Here is a 16,706-nt window from a genome sequence, read left to right on the forward strand (position 1 = left end):
ACTCTTGACTTATTGAAAGCTTCAAAGGGTTTTGTTTACGTGGGTTATATCTATTGGTATTTACTATGTTAGAAGTTTTAAACATACTAGTTTTTTTAAAAATTTTAATTCCAGTATAGTTAACATACAGTGTTATATCAGCATCAAGTGTACGATACAGCGAGTCAGCAGTTCTGCCCGGGAGTCACGGTCATCATGATCTTCATCCCCTTCACCTGTTTCACCCACCCATTGTTCGCCATTGTTAAGAGTCAGTTTTTTTGTTTCTCTTTTTTACCCTGTTCGTTTGTTTCTTAAATTCCACATATGAGTGATAGCGTATGGTTTTGCCTTTCTCTGACTTATTTCACTTAGCATTATATGCTTTAGATTACATCCATGTTGTTGCAAAGAGTGAGATTTTTTTTTTCATGGCTGACTAATATTCCATCTCTCTCTCTCTCTCTCTCTCTCTCACACACACACACACACACACACACACACTTGGTCTGCTTCCATATTTTGGTCATTGTAAATAATGCTGCTATAAACATAGGGGTGCATGTATCTTTTCAGATTACTGTTTTTTATATTCTTTGGTAAATACCCAATAGTGGAATTACTGGATGGATCATACGGTAGCTGTATTTTTAATTTTTGGAGGACTCTTTATACTGTTTTCCATAGTGGCTGCACCAGTTTGCATTCCTGCCAACAGTACAGTGAGGGTTCTTTTTCCTCTATATCTGTTTCTCATATGGTTGATTTTCACCATTCTGAGAGGTGTGAGGTGATCTCTCATTGTGTTTTGATTTGCATTCTCCTGATGGTGAGAGATATTGAGCATCTTTTCATGTGTGTCTTTGGCTATCTATGTGTTGTCTTTGTAGAAATGTCTGGTTTGTGTGTTCTGCCCATTTTTTATTTTAGTTTTATTATAAATTTCTTTTAGAGAGGGACAAAGCTGGGGGGCAAAAGGAGAGGGAGAGCGAGAATCTTAAGCAGCCTCCACATGCAGCATGAGCCCAATGTGGGGCTCGATCTCACAACCCTGGGATCATGAGCTGAGCTGAAAATAACAGTTGGGCACTCAATGGACTGAGTCACCCAGGAGTCCCCTCTTCTGCCCCATTTTTTAAAGTTTATTTATTATTATTATTTTTTAAAATATTTCATTTATTTATTTGAGAGAGAGGGAGAAATACAGAGAAAGCAATATAGAGAATGAGTGGGGAGGAGTGGAAGAAGCAGGCTCCCTGCTCAGCTGGGACCCTGGGATCATGAGCTGAGCTGCAGGCAGATGCTTAACTGACCAAGCCACTCAGGTACCCCTCCTTTTCTGCCCATTTAAAAAGAAATTAACATATAATATATTATTTGTCCTGCCCATTTTTTAATCAGTTATTTGTTTTTGTGTATGTGTTGAGTTTTATAAGTTCTTTCTGTAGTTTGGATACTAACTTTTCTTTTGGATATGTCACTTGCATATATTTTCTCTCATTCAGGGATCTTTCAGTTTTGATGGTTGTTTCCTTAGCTGCATGGAGCTTTTTATTTTGGTGTAGTCCCAATAGTTTGTGTTTGCTTTTGTTTCTCTTGCCTCAGAAGACCTACCTAGTAAAATGTTGCTACTGCTTGTGCTCTCTTCTAGAATTTTCATGATTTCACATCTCATGATTAGGTCCTTAATCCATTTTGAGTTTTTATTTTTGTGTGTGGTGTAAGAGAATGGCTCAGCTTTATTCTTTTGCATGTAGCTGTCTAGTTTCTCCAACACCATTTTTTGTCAAATCCTTTTTCTGCGTCTCTTGAAATAATCATATGGCTTTTATCCTTTCTCTTGTTGATGTGCAATATCTCATTGGTTTTATTTGTGAATATTGAACCACCCTTGCATCCCAGGAATAAATCCTGCTTGTGGTGAAAAAAAAATTTTTTTTTAATGTATTGTTGGATTCAGTTTGCCAATATTTTGTTGAGGATTTTGCATCTGTGTTCAGAGATATTTTCCTGTAGTTCTCTTTTTTTGTAGTGTCTTTATCTGGGTTTGGTATCAGGGTGGCTTTCCTTTCTCTTCGATTTTTTTGGAATAGTTTGAGAAGAATAGGTGTTAGCTCTTCTGTAAATGTTTGCTAGAATTCACCTGTGAGGCCATGTGTTCCTGGACTTTTGTTTGTTGGCAGTTTAGTTTTTGTTTTGTTTGTGTTTTTTTTTCCCTGATTTAATTTTATTGCTGGTAATCGATCTATTCAGATTTTTTGTTTCTTCCTGGGTCAGTTTTAGGAAGTTAATAAGATTCTAGGAATTCATTTCTTCCAGGTTGTCTGATCTGTTGGCATATAATTTTTTATAATATTCTCTTATAATCCTTTATAATTCTAGGGTTGGTTGACATTACTGTTTCATTTCTGTTTCATTTCATTTCATTTCTTATTTGAGTCCTCTCTTCTTTTTTCTTAATGAGTCTGGCTAACTGTTTATTAGTTTTGTTGATCTTTTCAAAGAACCAGAGCTCCTGCGCCTGGCTTTATTGATCTTGCTTTTTTTTTTTTTAAGTTTCTATTTCATTTATTTCTGCTCTATCCTTCCTTCATTCTGTTGATTTTGGGTTTTGTTTCTTGTTCTTTTTGTGTCAGTTTAGGTTGTTTATTTGAAAATTTTCTGCTGCTTGCAGTAGGTTGGTGTTGCTATAAACTTCCTTCTTAGAGTATCTTTTGCTGCATCCCAGAGATTTTGGATGGTTGTGTTTTCATTTTCATTTGTTTCTATGTATTTTTTTGATTTCCTCTTTGATTTCTTGGTTGACCCATTAATTTTTTTAGTAGCATGTTATTTAACCTCCATATATTTGTATTTTTTTTTCCAGATTTTTTTCTTGTGTTTGATTTCTAGTTTCCTAGCGTTGTGGTTGGAAAAGATGCATGATATGGAAGTTTTAAATATACTTATTAATTTATTTAAAATAAATCCATATTAAAATAAACAGGTAACATTTTTAAAATGAAAAATAACTATTTTTCCAAAACAAAAACATTTAGTGAAAGGAGTGACATTGTTGGACATTTTCTAAGTCTAGCTTAATAGAAGACCTCTGGGTTCTCCTATCTCCTTCTGCATTCCATCTGTTCTGATAACTTATATCATGCAGCCTTCAGGAGCCTGCACTACACATACTCAGAATGAAAGTGAAAAAGAGGAGTAATGTCTTAATATTATTATGGAAATAGTTTTGGTTTCATAGACTTCCCTTGAAAGGTGGACCCTTAGAGATCCTTGGACCACGGTTGGAAGTGGTGGTATAGATTATAGAATATAAATTATAGAATAAGGTATAGATTATAGAATAAGGACCTTAGAGCTCATGTAGTTATAATCACCTCTTATGGATATTTCTGGCTCTACATCTGGACTGAGAGAATACCTCAAGCTTGTTTTTTAGGAATAATCATAAGTTGGCTTTTGGAGATGGTGAGTAAGATGTGCTTTTGAGGTTTCTGAATAAGGTTTGATATGTGAGTTAGCATATCAGAGATAAGATCTGGGCTAGAGTTTGGCAGTCATTGGCATGTACATGGTATTCAAAGCCTTGGGCATAGTGACGTCACCTAGAGTATAGTGTTAGAAAAGGGCCCATGGTCAATCCTGTTTGAATCTCTAGATTTGAGAGAAAAGGACTAGCTTTAGCAGAGGTGACTAAGAGAGAGAACTAGAGAGAAGATGGAAAAGCAGAGTATAGCGTATGGAAGCTAAGACAAATGAGTGCTTCAGGAGTCGTTAACTGTGATGAATGCTGCCAAGAGGCCAAGCAAGATGAGTTTTCATTTGAAAATGCTTAGGCGTGCCTGGGTGCCTCAGTCGGTTAAACATCCTACCTTCGATCTCCGCTCAAGTCTTGATCTCATGGTCATGAGTTCAAGCCCTGCATTGAAAGAAAAGAAAAGAAAAGAAAATGCCCATTAGATTTAGAGATGAAGAGATCTTTGGTGACTTTACTGAGAACTGCTATGGAGAAATGGGGGTGCCAGCAACATTGGAATTGCTTGAAAAGTGAGTGAAAAATATTTCTAAATGGAGACTGAGTGTATTCGGTCAACTTTTTTGAGAAGTTTATAAAGGAAAAAGAGAGGGTGCTGGGTTGTGGGACTTTAGTGTAGTTTTAAGAAAGAAGATTGAGTATACATGATGGTAGGAAAAATCTTGGTGAGAGGAAGAGGCTAGACATACATATACCCAAGGGAAAATGTAACTGATTGTTGAAATTTCTTGAAAGAACTTGGAGATGGGGAGATCTTAAAACAGATAAAGTATTCGCATGGCTTCTTTCCTTTAAAAGTTACTTTTTGTATTCTTTTCCAGTTCTTCCCCTTTATAAACTCTTAGCCTGCATGATAAGTGGGGAAGTTAAATGGTAAATGTAATTCTTTTAAATTTCTTGACTGTTAGTTTTCCCTGAGCCTTTGTGCTTCCCTTATGAGGTATTTGGGTGATACTTCAAAGTTTGGGCTCCTTGTTTGTTAGCAAATAAATAGTTTTTTTTTTTTTTTTTTTAAAGTTGCATACTTGTTTGGTATAAGGTGTTTCTGCTTTTTATGTTTCATCCTAACCAGATTTTTTTATATCATTTTTATAGCTTTAGTGAAATTGTATTTGTTTTCTGTTGACGAGTTAGAGTCATCCTTAGCTAACTTTAGGAAGTTTTTTTTTTTTATTGTTTTGAGTGTTTCATACTTTATATAATGTAAATAGAACCATGTCAAATATAGTTTCTTTTTTTAGTCCTTGTGATTTGACTTTAGTCGGAACAAAGCAGCATTGTTCATTTATCCTTCTGGCTTTTTTGCATGAAACAACTTGTTTCTCTACAAGATGCCAGTTAAACTCAACTCACTGTAAAATGGACACTAGAATGAAACTCTTGAGTCACTTAAACGAGTAATAAAAGTATTCTTAATTTTGGGCTGCCTGGGTGATTCAGCCAGTTAAGTGTCCGATTCTTGATTTCAACTCAGGTCATGGTTTTGGTTTTGTGAGATAGAGCTCTGTGTTGAGATCTGCACTGGGCATGAGCCTGCTTGGGATTCTCTTTCTCCCTCTCCTGCTCCTCCACCCCCTCTCTAATTTAAAAAACAAAATGTATTCTTAAGTTCTCTGAAATTTAAGAAGCTTGCAGTACAGTAAGGAGACAAAATGCAATGGAGTGATATAGATTCTCTTACTGACTAATCGTAAGTATGGTCATAAGAGAGGAGTAGGCAATAATTGATCTTTTTTTTCTTTTTTTAAAGATTTTTATTTATTTGACAGAGAGAGACACAGCAAGAGAGGGAACACAAGCAGGGGAAGTGGGAGGGAGAGAAGCAGGCTTCCCACCCAATATAGGACTCAATCCCAGGACCCCGGGGTCATGACCTGAGCTGAAGGCAGACACCCAACGACTGAGCCACCCAGGCGCCCCAATAATTAATCCTTTAAAAACAAATCATGTTGGAAATCCCACATTATCTTGTCCCTTTCCTTCTCCAGCTTTATCTCTTGACATTTTTCCTTTCGGACACATGGGCCTTTTGGTTTCTTAAGCCATGTTGTGTCTTTTTTGTCTCATGGCCATTCCAAATACTGCTTCTACTGCCTGGAAAGCTCTTTCTTGCCCACCTGTATTCATTCTTTAGGTCTTAGATTTGATGACACCTTCCTCTCCATTTCCTAGATTAGATGAATTTCCTTCTGTTACATGCTTCCAGGGCACTTTCCTTTTTTACCCTTAATTATTTTCATCCCATTTGTAATATTTGTTGAATATCAATATTATTGTGGAATATTTACTTCTGAGTAACCCTTTAGATTTCTTTCGCATGGGGGTCGTGTTCCTTTTCACTGCTATATCCCAGTTGCTTAGTACTTTTCATTCCTACTGCATACATGGCCCTCAGCAGATATTTGTTAAATGAGTGGATGGCATGGGTCAGATTGAGGAAAAGGTTTTTTATAAGTGTGGAAGAACAGTTTGGTTCAACACCAAGGAGGTTGCTGAAACATCTTACCTGCCGTTTAGAAAGGAGGGTGGAATAAAATGCTTCATCTGTAGACCAATGTGAGGAAGCCCTGTCCTTTTCTGTGAGTTTGATAACAGTCAAGACATGTAGTTTAAATGAGCATTCTCTAAAGAAGTTAAAGTGCGGGACGCCTGGGTGGCTCAGTGGGTTAAGCCGCTGCCTTCGGCTCAGGTCATGATCCCAGCATCCTGGGATCGAGTCCCGCGTCGGGCTCCTTGCTCCGCGGGGAGCCCGCTTCTCCCTCTGACTCTGCCTGCCACTCTGTCTGCCTGTGCTCGCTCTCGCTCGCTCTCTCTGACAAAATAAATAAAAATCTTTAAAAAAAAAAAAAAAAAGAAGTTAAAGTGCATTGAAGTTAATGGAACAGAGGTTCTTTTTTTTTTTTTTTTTTAAAGATTTTATTTATTTGACAGACAGAGATCACATTAGGCAGCTAGAGGCAGGCAGAGAGAGTGGGGGAAGCAGGCTCCCCGCTGAGCAGAGAGCCCGATGTGGGGCTCAATCCCAGGACCCTGGGATCTGACCTGAGCCGAAGGCAGAGGCTTTAACCCACTGAGCCACCCAGGCTCCCCATGGAACAGAGGTTCTGAAGAGGATAGAATTGAGGTGAGAAAGCTAAGTGCCTTCTAATGAAGTTATGTGAGAGGACAGGGGATAATGTTAGAAATAGTGGTTGAGTTTACATATTCAAAGAGGCATCATGTGAATGCTTATTAGAGGCTTTCAGAGGTTTGAGAGAGAGATCTAGATTTAATTTCCAGATTTGTTGCTGAATGACCTTGGACTGTTTCCATGGTCTCTCTGATACTGTTTCTTCATCAGTAAAATAGATATATAAATGCTTCTCTTTCACATTTTAAAAACTTTATATAAAAAAACTCACTTGTTTTTAAAAGCATTAGCAAGAAAAAGAAAAACAGAAAAAGGTATGGAGCAGAAGATATGCCCCTCTCTTGGTAGGGAGGGAGAATTTTTGGTTCTCTGGAATTCAGTGTTTAGTGTTTTTATAAACAAAAAAGGAAATGTTAAAGGTCCCCAAAAGCTCATGGTTGTTTTGTTACACACACCCCACTGAGAAAAAGAGCACCAGGATAAGAGCAGAAGAGGACAAGAGAAACCCCAGAGTGGAGCCAGGTCCAGATGAGGGCAGTTTCTCTGTGCAGTATGTTCTTAGGGTCACAGAGAGCAAAAGGCTCTTTTTTTTTTTTTTTTGCTAGAAAAGGAGTGGGAAGAAATGGGAGGAGGGAAAAGGGTAAATAAGGGGTTTTAATGCATAGGGGAAATGGTAGGGTAGTGGTACGTTTTGCACTTTTCTCCTACCCTGTGGCGAGAGTATGTAAGGGAAGGGGGACAGAGAAGAATAAAGATTTCCAGTTGCATTGAACAGAGATTTAGGTAAAGGGGTGGAGTAAAAGGCAAATAAGGGAGAGGATTGTGGGTTGTGATGGAGACTGAAAATAAGATGTGGAAAACACCAGTACTTGGCCCACACAGAAGGAACACAGAAAATGGTAGGTATGATTATTAACTATTAGCTGTGTTCATGGTTACCCCACCGCCCACCATGTTGGGCTCAATCCCAGGGCCCATGACCTGAGCTGAAGGCAGAGGGCTAACCAACTAAGCCACCCAGGTGTTGCACACTCTGTTACCTTTTTAGAGCCCTTATCATTACACACATACACACACACACGCACACACACACAGCATTCATTCATTCATTCATTCATTCAATAAACATTCCTTGAGCACTTAATGCTCACTCACAATGTTGTGACACACATAAACAAATAGTAGACCATGTGGTAAAGTTATAAAGTTACAAATATCACATGTGTATCAGTCTCTTCACAAGTTTGTATGGTCCTTAAGGACTACATCTTATTTACCTTTCCATCAGCCCAGACCTTCCATGAACAGAAAAACAATTGGCAATGTTGAAAGCTGTTATCTCAACTTAAACAGAAAAGAATAGAAGAATCAAAGGCAAGGTTGCCAGTGAAAGGACAAACAGGGGAGGGACTGGGATAAATCAACAGAAGTAACAAGAAACTTAATCACAGAAGCAGAAGAGATAGTTTAAAAAGCCAGGCTGGAAAATACCCCTAAGGAAGGAAAAGGAGGGCTTCTGGGTGGCTCAGTCGGTTGAGCATCTGCCTTTGGCTCAGGCTATCCGGCTCCTTGCTCAGTAGGGATCCTGCTTCTCCCTCTGCCTGCTGCGCCTTCTGCTTGTGCTCTTCTCTCTGACAAACAAATAAATAAAATCTTTAAAAAAAAAAGTTAATGCTATTGGGGAAACAGATGAAGTAGTAATTCAGATAAGGAACGGTTGGGGAAAGATTTATGATAGATGTCATTAACATTTGGACTTGAAGGTTATTATTGCTGGAGAAAATTTAGGAAAAGAAGAAAATTTAGGAAAAGAAGATAGGGAGGTAATGAAAATTTCTGCCATGTTTAGGGAATGAACTCTAGCTATGTCTTTTTTTTTTTTTTTTTAAGATTTTATTTATTTATTTGACAGACAGAGATCACAAGTAGGCAGAGAGGCAGGCAGAGAGAAGGGGGAAGCAGGCTCCCCGCTGAGCAGAGAGCCCCGTGTGGGGCTCGATCCCAGGGCTCTGGGATCATGACCTGAGTGGAAGGCAGAGGCTTTAACCCACTGAGCCACCCAGGTGCCCCTCTATAGTATATTTGAAATATATTTCACATGTATTTCTCCTAACTTATTTCCTCTATATGAGTTAGAGGCTGAAATGAGTGACTTCTTGGAATCCTCTTTTTATTTTTAGGATTTTGTCCCTTTTCCCCTTAAATAAAGAGAAATAAAAGGAAGTTTGTTGTAAGACTGCAGAGAGGTCTCAAAGAATGCAGGAGCAGAAAATGAAGTAGTGGTATTATGGGAACTACAAAATGGCTAAGAACAAGGCCACTTTTCCCCTTTTTTTGGGAATCTACATGATCTCTCATTTGTTTTTCTTTGATCTCCATCTTGCTTTTTATCATGATTTTTCAGCTTGACTCCTCACAGCTCATTGACTCAGTTGCTTAACATTCCATTCTAGAATTCTTCGATCTCTTCTTGCCAGGGACTGGATAGGCCACTCTTGAGTTAGTTCTTCACGGTGCTTCAGTCAGCGATAGGGGGAGTGAAGAGTTGTGGATGGGAATGGGGGTGCTTGTTCTTCAGAGAGGGGGCTGTATTTGGGCAGACATAGTGATTGACATCTGTAATACATTCATACACAGTTTCATTTAATCTTTTTGGGAACATTATATGTATATATTTAGTTGCCACACAATGTTACATTAGTTTCAGGTATACAACATAGTGTTTTAAAGATATACTTTGAGATAATTTGTTTTGTGCTGAATAGGAAGGATTGCCATTTGTTTTGGAAAATGTTCAGAGTCCAAGGAGGATATACATGATAAGCATTGAGTTTGGGATAGTGGTTATTACTTCTGGATGGGGGGAGATGGAGATGAGTAGAGGTACACAGGGGACTTCAGCCAAATTTCAGTAGTTTATTTATTTATTTATTTATTTTTTAGTAGTTTATTTCTTAAACTAAGAGATGAGTACATAGATGTATATTATTATTTCTTACACCTTTTTTGTATGCCTTAACTATAGTATCTTAAAACACAGTAAACAAGAAAGTCTAATTTGGGGATGATTGACAATCGTTTAAATTTGGACTTTCACAGATAACAAGTCTTAGAAAATAAAGCAATCTGACATGCTATTGCAAGTTTATTAACCCTTTTGTGAATGTCATAGTTATTGACAGTATGGTTTTAGCTATTCTAATACAGTTAATAAAATAACTTTTAAAATGTCACCTTAATGAGATGATCTAACTCTCAGAAGCATTTGTAAGAAAACCATGGCTCTCTGCCATTGTAGAAGTGGAAGGTTGTCACAGACTTATTACTAGATAACAGAATACTTAACTTTTATGAACATGGTATGCTGAGGCCTCCTAATGCAAAATAGTCTCTGTCCCTTCTTTTTCTTCATACCAAATATATAATAGACATATCCTAATTAATATGGGGTCTTTAAGGATATACTCCCAAGAAGCTTTAACAGATCTCCCCCATAAATCAATGTTTCCTTTTGTGATAATTGTACATGTTTTATGGTATTGTCCAGATTATTGTATTTCTCAGTTATATTATGTATATGTTTTACCTCACCTACTTGATTACTGGACTTCTTTGAGAATGTCGTAAAGGCCATGACATCTCTCTCTGGGAAAATGTACATAGGTGATAACATACAGTAATTTTAGAGAGTTTGTAAATTCCTTGAATTTCACTAATGGATCCCTAGGTTAAGAATGCTTACACTGGATTGTGAGGTTGGAGAGTCAGTCAGGGACATTTCATCTTCTTTTCTATAATACATGATACTTTGCACAAGTAGGTACTCAAAAGATGTTAGCATGGGGGTGCCTGGGTGGCTCAGTGGGTTAAAGCCTCTGCCTTTGGCTCCAGTCATGATCTCAGGGTCCTGGGATCGAGCCCTGCATTGGGCTCTCCTCTCAGCGGGGAGCCTGCTTCCTCCTCTCTCTGTCTGCCTCTCTGCCTACTTGTGATCTCTGTCTGTCAAATAAATAAATACATCTTTTTAAGAAAATGTTAGCATGAGGTGATTGATATGCAAGTTTATTCTCCCTATTCTTAGTCTTTTTTTCCCCTTAAGTATTTATTTATTTGAGAGAGAGAGAGAGCACATGTGAGCAAGCACAAGCAGGGGGAGGGGCAGAGGGAGAAGCAGGCTCCTTGCTGAGTAGGAAACCTGATTTAGGATGCAGGATTTGATTCTTGGACCGTGGGATCATGACCTGAGCTGAAGGCAGACACTTAACCAACCGAGCCACCCAGGCGCCCCTCCCTATTCTTAGTCTTAACAAAGATTATTACACTGGATTAAAAAGTTATATTTTCCGTATACAGGATATGTCTAAAATAAAGTATCCCAGAAAGCTTAGAATGGAAAGGATACTGCAGGTATAATAGAATAAAGCAATACTTGCTTTTTATTAATAGCATACAAAATAGAATTGAATACTAAAGTATAGTTCTCTACAGACAATGATTGTCATTTTTTATTCAAGAAATATAAAAACGACATGACAATATAATAACCATGAACCTTTATGTACTAAATAATCCTATTGAGCTATGTAAACATTAATTTAATATGAAGAGAAGGAGACAAAAAGTAGTCATGGTAGTTTTTTGTCTGCCTTTCTTAATTCTTGAGAGATTAGGCAAAAGAGAATGCACAAATATCCAATAAATCCAAAATTCCCATATGGATATAGAATAAAGTTGTCATGTTGCCTTTTAAAACATTTAACAGGGAAGGTAAGTTTCATTATTTCCCAGTAAACGATCTTGAATAAGTTTAATCTGTTTGATTTAGTCATCTCAAAGTGGTTATAAAAGGCATTTTATAGATTGAGATTTATACTTTAAAGATAGTAAGAGTTTTGACAGATTAGATTCTTCTTTCTATGAGGAGATTTTTTTTGGTGTACTTTTTCCTCAATTTTTCTATTTTTAGAGAAAATGGTGATTTTTACATATATATTCTTATATAAAGATAAAAATATAAAGAACTGGGGGCACTTGGGTCGCTCAGTGGGTTAAAGCCTCTGCCTTTGGCTCAGGTCATGATCTCAGGGTCCTGAGATAGAGCCCCATATCGGGCTCTCTGCTCAGCGGGGGAGCCTGCTTTCTCCTCTCTCTCTGCCTGCCTCTCTGCCTACTTGTGATCTCTTGTTTGTCAAGTAAATAAATAATATCTTTAAAAAAGAACATAAAGAACTGTCCTACTTAAATAGATTCTATTTATAACAGAATTCTATTCCATTCTGTTCCTCATGTCTGAATTATCTTTTCGTGTCCTTTGCCCATCTACCTACCACAATCATCATGTTTTTCTTACCAATTTGACGAGTTCTTTACATTATGAACATATGACCTTTGTCACATTTGATAAAATAATTTTCTCCAATCACTGTTAACAAAGGCAGTTCAGTATGTTGTATATTAAAGAACCCTAGATTAATAGATTCTATTAATAATACTTCTTAGGTATAGGATAACCTGGGATTTTGAAAGGTAAGATATTGTAAAACCGACATTCATGAGATTGGGCATATTACAGAAGTGAATTATAATTATAAACCTAAATCAGGCATGTTATTGGAAAATACTTTTAATTGATGTATAATGTACATTGAAAAAGCATGTAAATGTACAGCTTGATGGAAGTCTCTTAAACTGAACACACTGATGTAATCAGCACCCATATCAACAAACAATATTATCAGTACCTCAAAGGCCCTTCCTTGCTCCAATTCTAGTCACCACCCTCCTGCCCAAACTGTATGTAACCACTATTCTAACACCATAGATTACTTTTGTCTGTTTGATACTTTATAAAATGGAATTATACAGCATGTACACTTGTTTCTGGCATTCTTCATCTAACATATTTGTAGCATGTAGTTCTAATTCGTTCATCCTCATATTAAATGGTGAATATACTATAATTTATAAGATGAAATTTTACATAAATGAAACACTCCTGATAATTGAGTCATTTGCATTTGATGATGATTAACCATTAAGAAGGTTTTTATTTTGAAATAGATAGAAATGCATTTCTTATCAGCACTGGCCCCTGAATATAGAGATTATGGACATATATGTGATTTTTGGTATGTTTCTCTTCATTGGGAAATTGAGAATTACTATATATTTTAGCATTTATTTTAGTTTCAAAGCAAAGAGAGTTTTGCTCAAAACTTTTGCCAAATGGTTGACAAATTATTTAGTAATATGGAATAACTCATGTTTGTTATTTTGATAGTTCACTAGGCCAAAATTATCTTTATGAGAAGGAAAGTAAAATGAGTTAATTTTTTGAGCTATGTGGGCATCACTGATGGAAGTTTTTATGGTTGGAAAAATTTTAAACTATTGGCATATATGGTGATTTTAATTTTTCTATGATTCATATCTGTTTCTAAAACTTAGATTGACATTTCTTAGAAACATGTTGTAGAATTTATGACATATTTTATTTTTAGAACATTTTTAAAGTTTTTTTAAAAGAAATTTTATTTTATTTTAAGGATTTTATTTATTTATTTGAGAGAGAGGGAATGAGAGAGAGAGAACATGAGAGTGGAGACTCCCTGCAAGCAGTGAACTTAATTCAGGGCTTGATCCGGGAGTCCAGGATCATGACCTGAGCTGAAGGCAGTTGCTTAACCATCTGAGCCACCCCAGGTGCCCTAAAAGAAATTTTAAAATGATTATTTACTGTGGGTGAAATTAACTCCCCTAAAAATTAATTATGCCTTCAGTTTTATTTGTTTGTATTTTAGTAGGTAGGTTTTTCTTTAAATTTCTTTAAATTTTCTTAAAATTTCTTTAAATTTTCTTAAAATAAATTTCTTTAAATTTTTTCTTTTTTAAAAAATTTTTTATTTTTTATAAACATATATAACTTTTTTTCTTTTAACTTGTATTTTAGTAGGTAGGTTTTTCTTTAAATTTCTTTAAATTTAAATTAAATTTCTTTAGTAGGTAGGTTTTTCTTTAAATTTCTTTAAAATTTTCTTTAAATTTTTCTTTAAATTTTAAATTAAATTTTCTTTAAATCTTTAAAAAAGATTTTATTTATCTTAGAGAGAGAGAGAGCACAAGCATGAGGGGAAGCAGAGGGAGAGGGAAAGAGAGAGTCTCAAGCAGACTCCATGCTGAGCACATAGCCTAACATGGGGCTTGATTCCATGACCCCGAGATCATGAGCCCCACCAAAAGCAAGAGTCAGTGGCTTAATCGACTGAGCCTCCCAGATATCCCATCTTTTCCTTAAATTTAAATTAGGTTCTTTAATATACAACATACTGAACTGCCTTTGAAAACCGTGGTTGAAGAAAATTATTTTTATCAAATGTGACAAAGATCATATATTCATAATGTAAAGAACTCATCAAATTGATAAGAAAAACATGATGATCCTGGTAGGTAGGTGGGCAAAAGACATGAAAAGATAATTCACACATGAAGAACTAAGATTGAGATCTATGGCAGAGATCTGTGGCTAACAGATCTATCCTAGCAATTTATTAAATTCAAATTAAAACAACCATTTTCTTCCTATTAAATGAGTAAAAGTAAATAGAATAGATATAATGCTCAATATTAAAAGAGGTTAATGAAAAACTAGTAGGCTCATTGTAAATAAGAACAGTTGTAAATTATAAATTGGAAAACAGTTTAACATTGGATCTCAAGAGCAGCATGTTCTTCATATTCTTTAGTTTGTTTTTTTGTAGATCCTGTTTGTAGGATCCCCTGTTTTTTATAGATCCCCTTTGTAGATCCTGTTCTAGATAAATAAGCAAAAATTCACAGATACAAATATGTTCATTTTAGTGTTACTTGTAATAGATAAAATAAGGCAGAATATTGTACTGGTAATCTGTTGCTGTGTAACTCCAGAGAACAAGCAATGCCTTTTGTGACCTACACTTAAAAGTCACATATTGTCACTTCTATGACATTTGATTTGTTAAAAGTGTATCCCTAAGTCCAGCTTACATTTAATGGAAGAAAAATTAATCTCTACTTCAATAAAGGAGTATCATAGAATTTATGAATATATTTAAAAACTACCACAAACATCTAGCAGTAGGACACAAAAATAAAAATTTTTTTAATCTTTACTCAAATTAGAGTAAAAAAAAGAAAACTAGGAAAAAGAGACTATGCAAAATAGCTTAATGATCATTTTAAGATTTGGGGACTAGGAATGAGTTTCCTTGCCTGTATTTTCCAAACTTTCAGTGTTTTGTGAGTTTTATAACAGAGTAATTCTATATTCATAGGATAAAATGACTATTACCAAGCTGTCTAGTCAGCTTAAGCAGATGATGATCTTTCTCTTTGAGTCATGATATAATTTTTTCTTTTATTTTTTTGTGATAGAATACACAACATAAAATGTACCACCTTAACCATTTTCAGTGTATAATTTAGTGGTATTAAATAATTTATAGCATTCAAAACCACAGTGAGATACCACCTCACACCAGTCAGAATGGCTAAAATTAACCAGTCAGGAAATGACGGATGCTGGCAAGAATGCAGAGAAAGGGGAACCCTCCTACATTGTTGGTAGGAATACAAGCTGGTGCAACCACTCTGGAAAACAGTATGGAGGTTCCTCAAAAAGTTGAAAATAGAGCTACCCTATGACCCAGCAATTGCACTACTGGTTATTTACCCTAAAGATACAAACATAGTGATCCGAAGGGCACCCAAATGTTTATAGCAGCAATGTCCACAATAGCCTAAGTATGGAAAGAACCTAGATGTCCATCGACAGATGAATAGATAAAGAAGATGTGGTATATATACACAGTGGAATACTATGGAGCCATCAAAAGAAATGAAATCTTGCCATTTGCAATGACATGGATGGAACTAGAGGGCATTATGCTTAGCGAAATAAGTCAGCTGGAGAAAGACAACTATCATATGACCTCCTTGATAGGAGGAAGTGGAAATGCAATGTGTGGGGTTTGAGGGGTAGGAAAAGAATAAATGGAACAAGATGGGATTGGGAGGGAGACAAACCATAATAGACTCTTAATGTTACAAAACAAACTGAGGGTGGCTGGGGGAAGGGGGGTAGGGAGAGGGTAGTGGGGTTATGGACATTGGGGAGAGTATGTGCTATGCTGAGTGCTGTGAAGTGTGTAAACCTGGCGATTCACAGACCTGTACCCCTGGGGCTAAGAATACATTATATGTTTATAAAAAATTATAAAAAAAATTTATAGCATTGTGCAGCCATCATCACCATCCGTCTTGGATCACTTTCTGTCTTGTAAAACTGAATTCTATACCCATTAAGCAGTAGCTCCCTGTTTCCCCCCTTCCCCAGCTCTTGGCAACCACTGTTTTTTTCCCTATGATTTTGACTACTCTATGTGTCTTATAGAAGTGGAATCATACAGTATTCGGCTTTGTAACTGGCTTGTCTCAGTTGGTTGATGTCTCAAAGTTCACCTGTATTATATATAGCATATGGCAGAATTTTCCACTTAATGCTGAATAATGTTCCATTGTATGTATGTACCACATTTTATGTGTATCTTTTCATCTGTTGATGGACAGTTTTGTTACTTTCACTTTTTGACTATTGTGAACAATGCTGCTGTGAACATGGATGTACAAATGTCTCTGATACCCTGTTTTCATTTGTTTTGTGCTGAATCATGTGGTTAATTCTATTTTTAATTTTTTGAGGAACTGCTGTACTGTTTTCCATAGAACCTGTATCATTTTACCTTCCCACCAACAGTGCACAAGAGTTACAGTTTCTCCACATCAACATTTGTTATTTTCTGTTGTTTGTTTCTTTGTTTGTTTTTGGGTATCCTAGTTGGTGTGAGGTGGTCATGATAGACTTCTTCTTCTTCTTCTTCTTTTTTTTTTTAATTTTTATTTATTTATTTATTTTAAATTTTTTATTTTTTATAAACATATATTTTTATCCCCAGGGGTACAGGTCTGTGAATCACCAGGTTTACACACTTCACAGCACTCACCAAAGCACATACCCTCCCCAATGTC

The 16,706-nt window shown here is 36.2% G+C and overlaps 1 protein-coding gene across 6 annotated transcripts in view; it reads left to right on the forward strand.

The window, feature by feature from the left end:
• CEP350 (centrosomal protein 350) overlaps nucleotides 1-16,706 on the forward strand; it is a 154,695-nt gene that overhangs the window by 7,168 nt on the left and 130,821 nt on the right. The gene's annotated exons all lie outside the window — the stretch shown is intronic.

The sequence above is a fragment of the Mustela lutreola genome, chromosome 14, assembly GCF_030435805.1.
Source record: "Mustela lutreola isolate mMusLut2 chromosome 14, mMusLut2.pri, whole genome shotgun sequence".
NCBI classification, from domain to species: Eukaryota; Metazoa; Chordata; class Mammalia; order Carnivora; family Mustelidae; genus Mustela; species Mustela lutreola.